We start from the raw sequence: 6429 nt of genomic DNA on the forward strand, positions 1-6429 counted from the left end.
CAGGGGTGTACTCACTTTTGTGAGATACTGTATATACACACACACACACACACTTCTTCATTTTTGAGGTGGAAGGAATCTTGGGTGAGTTCCCACACTTTTTTCCCAAGACTTGACCCCTGAACACAGGGGATTTTTAGCAACATCACACAGTTATGATAGCAGCAGGCGGAGAGAGGCGGGCACTGATACTAGCTGACAGGCAGGGAGAGAGGGGGAGAGAGGTAGCAAGGAGAGACAGAGGGATGATGAAGGCATGTAAACTGACCACTGTATCAGGGATCAGCAGCCATGATAAACGTGGTCAGTTTACAGAGGGGTGGGCAGCACCAGGCAGGATCAGCCAGGTATTTTAGATGATACAAAGGGCCAAATTACACAACACAAGCACTATGCTGTTATTTATGCTTTAAAGGAACAGGATAAAAACATGTTTTAGGGTTACAACCACTTTAAAGAGGAGCTCCAGGCTGCTTGAGAAAAAATTAAGTCAGCGGCTACAAATACTGTAGCTAGCTACCTTTGTATCCCAAGACAATTTTTTATGTCAATCCACTGTGTAGTAACAATTCTTCAAAACATAACATAAATAAATATTAAATGTCCATAAATGGCTCATACCTCAATGCATTTCGCGCATGCTCCTGTCCTCAGGAAATAAAGCCCAGAGGAGGAGAATTAAGGTACCACCTGCTTGATGGTTACTTGGTTGGCCTTTTTGTTTTTGGTGAGCGTGCATTTTGTTCATACACATGGTGTGGCATTGTCTATTAAAGATTTGGCCACAGATTATAATTTTATGAAGAGCATGGTGATTGGTCTTCTATCATCATTTATGGACATTTGATATTTATTTATGTTATGTTTTGAAGAAATGTTACTACACTGTGGATTGACATTAAAAAAATTGTCTTGGGATACATAAAGCAGTGCCTTACTTTTTTGATTTACCTATTTGTATAGTGTTCGTTTTTGCTCTATAAAAGGGGCGGCAGCTTAAGATTACTTACCTACTTAAGGGCACTTACCTGTCCAGGTATTCAGCAGTGTCCTCACCCGAGCTGAAGGAGGGGAGGGGTTGAACTTCTTCCTCAGTTTGCAGCGGTGAACTGAGCCAGAAGTAGGAGCAGGTACCTGTCAGGACCAGGTACTCTCTTCTCTCCAAAAGGTGCCAAATGTGGCAGCGGAGGGGAAGGAAGCAGACATGTGGAGCTTCCCATTTTGGGTGAAGCTCTGCTTTAATTTGGCATTCTGTTTTAATAAATACCCTGTTCATGTTATTTACTGCAAAGTTACAAATGACTAAAAAGTTTTAAAATGCATTTTGACTATTTACTATGACTATGTATTTTGAATATATACACTGCAATGATACAATGCAATGATACTAAAAAAGAGTATCTCTTTCTCTATTTACAATGAATACACAAAGATAGAGAGAAAGGTAAACATGGTGCCCTCTGCAGGCTAAATAAGTTTGAAAAATTGCAATTAAAAGGAAAGTCTAAAAACTGTTTTACACACAAAAAAAGAAAAAAAAGTTGCTTTTAAAACAAAGCCTAGTCAAGAAGTTTTTGTCTCTGGTTTAGTTAAAAGAGTACACCTTAGATATGAAATATGAACAAAGCATATCCCTCTATAGTTTGTACTTCTCTCAATTAAGAGCACTAAGTGTCACTTTTGTCTGCTGCTTCATATGTCTGCTATCAGCATGAATCACTTCTGACAAGTTTTCCTGACACCAAGAGAAAATGGTAACAGGGGAGGGATCTCCAGCTGATTGACAGCCTCGGCTATGTTCCTGTGTGCTGTGTGAAAGGGGGTTTATCTCTTCCCTCCAACCTGCTCCCAGACCTCTCATCACTGAGCTCTGCAGAGTGTGACTTCAGCTCTCTTCCCCCTTTTTCCTAAACTCTTAGACAAGCTTTAAATATTGAGCACTTTAACGGATGTAGAGACAAGAAGATTGCAGATAAACAGGAACAAATTATGTAGGAGGACTTATTTCATTGTTGTGTTTCACCTAAGGCCAGTCACTACACTGGGTATTACAACCACTTTAGGGCAAGGGTCTAAAACTAAGATTTTTTTCGACCCATGAATATCTGTAAAATATACAATGTGACTCTAGTTTCAAAAGCTTGGGGATTCCTGCTTTAGGGCAACAGCTGGCACTTAATTCACAAAGCAAATCATAAGATTATGACCATGCTCTTGCTCTACTTACAATTAATTTTCAAGGTAGCAGTTCCAAAGTTGCCAGAATATAATATTTTCCATGGAAATGGTCTTTAGAGGGTCAGTCCACCCAAACGTGATATTTTAGCTTATGTGTAATCTAGTAGGCAAAGTCAGCCATAGCTTCTTATACTTTAACAGTGAGATCATTACAAGCTCCTTTCCTGTCCACCTGGAAGTTTTGTGTGTTCTGACCAATGTTTTCATGTTTTAGGCACTCCTTTTTCAATCACCATAATAAAAATAAGTAAAAAAAAATCAAACATACCGTGCCTTGCAAAAGTATTCACCCCCCTTGGCATTTCTTGTGTTTTGTTGCCTCACAGCCTGGAATTAACATGGATTGTTTGAGGATTTGCATCATTTAATTTACAGAACATGCCCACAACTTTGCAGCTATCACAGCTCCAAGTCGCTTTGGATAAGTTTCTATGAGCTTGCCACATTTTACCACTGGGACTTTTGCCCATTCCTCCTTGCAAAACTGCTCCAGCTTCTTCAAGTTGGATGGTTTGTGCTTTTGAACAGCAATCTTTAAGTCTGACCACAGACTGTCTATTGGATTGAGTTCTGGGCTTTGACTAGGCCATTCCAACACATTTACATGTTTCCCCTTAAACCACTCAAGTGTTCCTTTAGCAGTGTGTTTGGGGTCATTGTCCTGCTGGAAGGTGAACCTCCGTTCTAGCCTCAAATCACACACAGAGTGGTACAGGTTTTGCTCAAGAATATCCCTGTATTTAGCACCATCCATCTTTCCCTCAACTCTGACCAGTTACCCAATCCTGACTGCTGAAAAACATCCCCACAGCATGATGCTGCCACCACCATGTTTCACTGTGGGGATGGTGTTCTTTGGGTGATGTGATGTGTTGGGGTTGCGTCAGACATAGCGTTTTCTTTGATGGCCAAAAAGTTCAATTTCAGTCTCATCAGACCAGAGCACCATCCTCCATACATTTTGGGAGCCTCCCATATTCCTTTTTGCAAACTCAAAACGTGCCATTTTGTTTTTTTTCTTAAAGTAATGGCTTTGTAATGCCCTCCTTGCCCGGTCCTTGAGTTTTGGTGTGTGGTCCTCTTGGCAGGTTTGCTGTTGTGACATGTTCTTTCTATTTGGTTATGATAGATTTGATGGTGCTCCTAGAGATCATCAAAGATATTTTTTTATAACCTAACCCTGACTTGTACTTCTCAACAACATTGTCCCTTACTTGTTTGGAGAGTTCCTTGGTCTTCATGGCAGTGTTTGGTTAGTGGTGCCTCTTGCTTAGGTATTGCAGCCTCTGGGGCCTTTCAAAAAGGTGTATATATATGTAATGACAGATCATGTGACATTTAGATTGCACACAGGTGGACATCATTTCACTAATTATGTGGCTTCTGAAAGTAACTGGTTGCACCAGAGCTTTTTATGGGCTTCATAACAAAGGGGGTGAATACATACACACATGCCAATTATCATTTTTTTATTTCTGAAAAATAGTTTTATGTATATATTTTTCTAATCTTCCTTCACCAACTTAGACTATTGTGTTCTGATCCATCACATATAATTCAGATTAAAAAAACATTGAACTAAAGGCTGTAATCTAAAAAAATAGGTAAAAAGCCAAGGGTGGTGAATACTTTTGCAAGGCACTGATCATGGGACCCTCTCCATAATGGGCTACGCCTGTGTACAGACTCAGTAGTTCAAGCACAGAAATCTCACCAGCAGAAGACTTGAAATATAAGAAACTGTCAGGTGTTTGAATGCTTCAACATCTACCAAAAAATAAAATACCAGAAATACCAGTTTTCAGTAGACTGATTTATTAAATTACTCCAATTCAAAAAAGCAATCACATGATAAAAATCCCCCCTGCTGATCTCACTGCTGAGCACCACTCGGATGCAGAGAATTAAAACGATGCAGGACACAGTAATGGCTTATGGGTTGGTGGGCAGAACCACTAAACGCTAAAGGGGAAACAAGACATTGACACTCCCAGAAGTGTCAATTTCTGCAGATTCTTTGGTGGGCCATTTCTGTGCACCAGAACAGTGCTTAGGGGCATGGTCAGCAGGGGAGTAATGTATTTAAATTCTTCTTTCCAGAGATATCGTTTATTCTGTAATTGCTTTTTCAAAAAGAGAGAAAAAAAGGAGGAGTGGCTAAGAGCAACCATAATAAGGCTGAGTGAAATACTGCTGACACTTCGTTCACAATTTTGTTTGTTCAGCAAAGATGGTAGCCTCTTTCATAATCATTCTAATTCTATGCCAGTATAGAAGGTAAGTACGCAAATAACAACAATATATGTAACTGTAACAATGTGAAACAGATCACAGATAAGAGGAATAGCATCTAGGCAGTATACCGTCTATATAAATAGCTGCTAGCTATAGTGCACAATAACATGTTAGGCATACCAAGAATATTTTTTATTTTACTTGAGTTGTTCTATTTTTTGTATTTGTTTATCTTTCCAAATAACATTCTAAATATGAGCAGTGTGCTTTAATACAGATGAAAGACAAGACATAGATGGAATATTGTATACATAGCAAAAACAGCACAACAATAAGATGACTAAATTAGGAGAAATGTTAGTACTGTAATTGATTTGGCTACATTTCACCAGAAAATATGTCTTTTCATTCAGTCATAATGGCCTCTGTCTACATGTAAAATCTTTTTGGGGACAATTGTTTGCCTATTTACGATAAAAGATTATAACTCGAAATTCGGCGTGACACTTAAAGTGATACTAAACACACACTGTTTAAAGCGGAGCTTCACCCAAAAGGGGAAGCTCTGGTTGTTTGCTTCCTCCTTCCCACCGCTGCCCCATTTGGAACCTTTCGGGAAGGAGGGGGGAGTGGGTACCTGTTTTTGACAGGTACCTGCTGCCACTCCGGGATGACTTCAACCGAGGCAAAGTCACTTGGAAGTTCGGCCCCCTTCCTCCTTCCCCTGTCGCCATTCAGAAAGTGCCACACACTTCGCTCATGCGCAGTAGGGAACCGGCTGTAAAGCTGCAAGGGTTCACTGCGGGTTTCCCTTACAAGAAACAGCAGCGGCAGCACTCGAGAGCCGATTAAAAAATCGCCTGGGATGCCAACTTTGCGTGATCCCTGGACAGGTAAGTGTCCTTATATGCAAAGTCAGCAGCTACAGTATTTGTGTTTAGCTGGTTAGTAAGCATGGAGGAGGAGGGAAGGAGTGGGCTATCATTTACCACTGTGTATATGCCCACATGTGTGACTCTATAATCACATGGGCAGCTCAGATGTGATAGGGAGGAAATGCTCAGCATTTAAACTCACTGAAAACTGATGATGTGCAGAGCTGCCAACACTGCTCTGCAAAATCCCAAGCTGCATTGGGGACTTGGACAGAAGGGGGAGATAGCAAACAGCAGGATCAACCAGGTTTTTTTGCAGAATACAGTAAACGAATCTCATAGTGACTGAGTGAGTATGATTAGCATGTAATACAGCATTTATTGATAATTGTTTTATGATGTGGCTTTAGTGACATTTTAATATCTACCACATTCAATAGGAATGCCATACCATAATGTCCAAGGGTCCCCTTCAAAATTTGGGGATTTATGTACTCACTGCATGCCATTCCCAGGTTGTCTACCTTGGGTTTTTCCCACTGGAAACAGCTGACTGGCTACCAAAGCAAATTACTGAATCTTTAAGGTAAGAGCAAAAACAGACGGAGGTCATGTAGGTGCAGGGCCAATGCTAGACTCTTTTGCGCTCTATGCAAGACCAGCTAATTGCACTCCGCCCCCCCCCCCAAAAAAAAAATGTGACAGCAAGTAGGGGCATCCTGCCCAAGGCATGATTGCTTGTGTCCACTATGACATATATATATATATATATATATATAAAATATATAATAGCATACATTAGACATGACACATTCAGAGGGGAGTAGGGGCAATAGAAGAGGATTAGTGTCCTGGCAGAGGATGTTCAGACACGCTGGCGCTCGTAGTTCTCCAGCAGGTGGATGCACGTGACATTACCTGTGTGAAGCACAACAGCCATCTGGGGTTCTCCTCTGCTATGATGTCACCAGGGATGGGGGAGCCCACGCCGCTACATCACCTAGCACCAAAGCACTGAGGTCAGTGAGGTGGCCAGCCTGCCCTGGAAGTGATTTGTCAGGCAGAGCAGCGGCTGCCAGTT

Source organism: Aquarana catesbeiana, linkage group LG01 (genome assembly GCF_042186555.1).
Source record: "Aquarana catesbeiana isolate 2022-GZ linkage group LG01, ASM4218655v1, whole genome shotgun sequence".
Classification (NCBI taxonomy): Eukaryota; Metazoa; Chordata; class Amphibia; order Anura; family Ranidae; genus Aquarana; species Aquarana catesbeiana.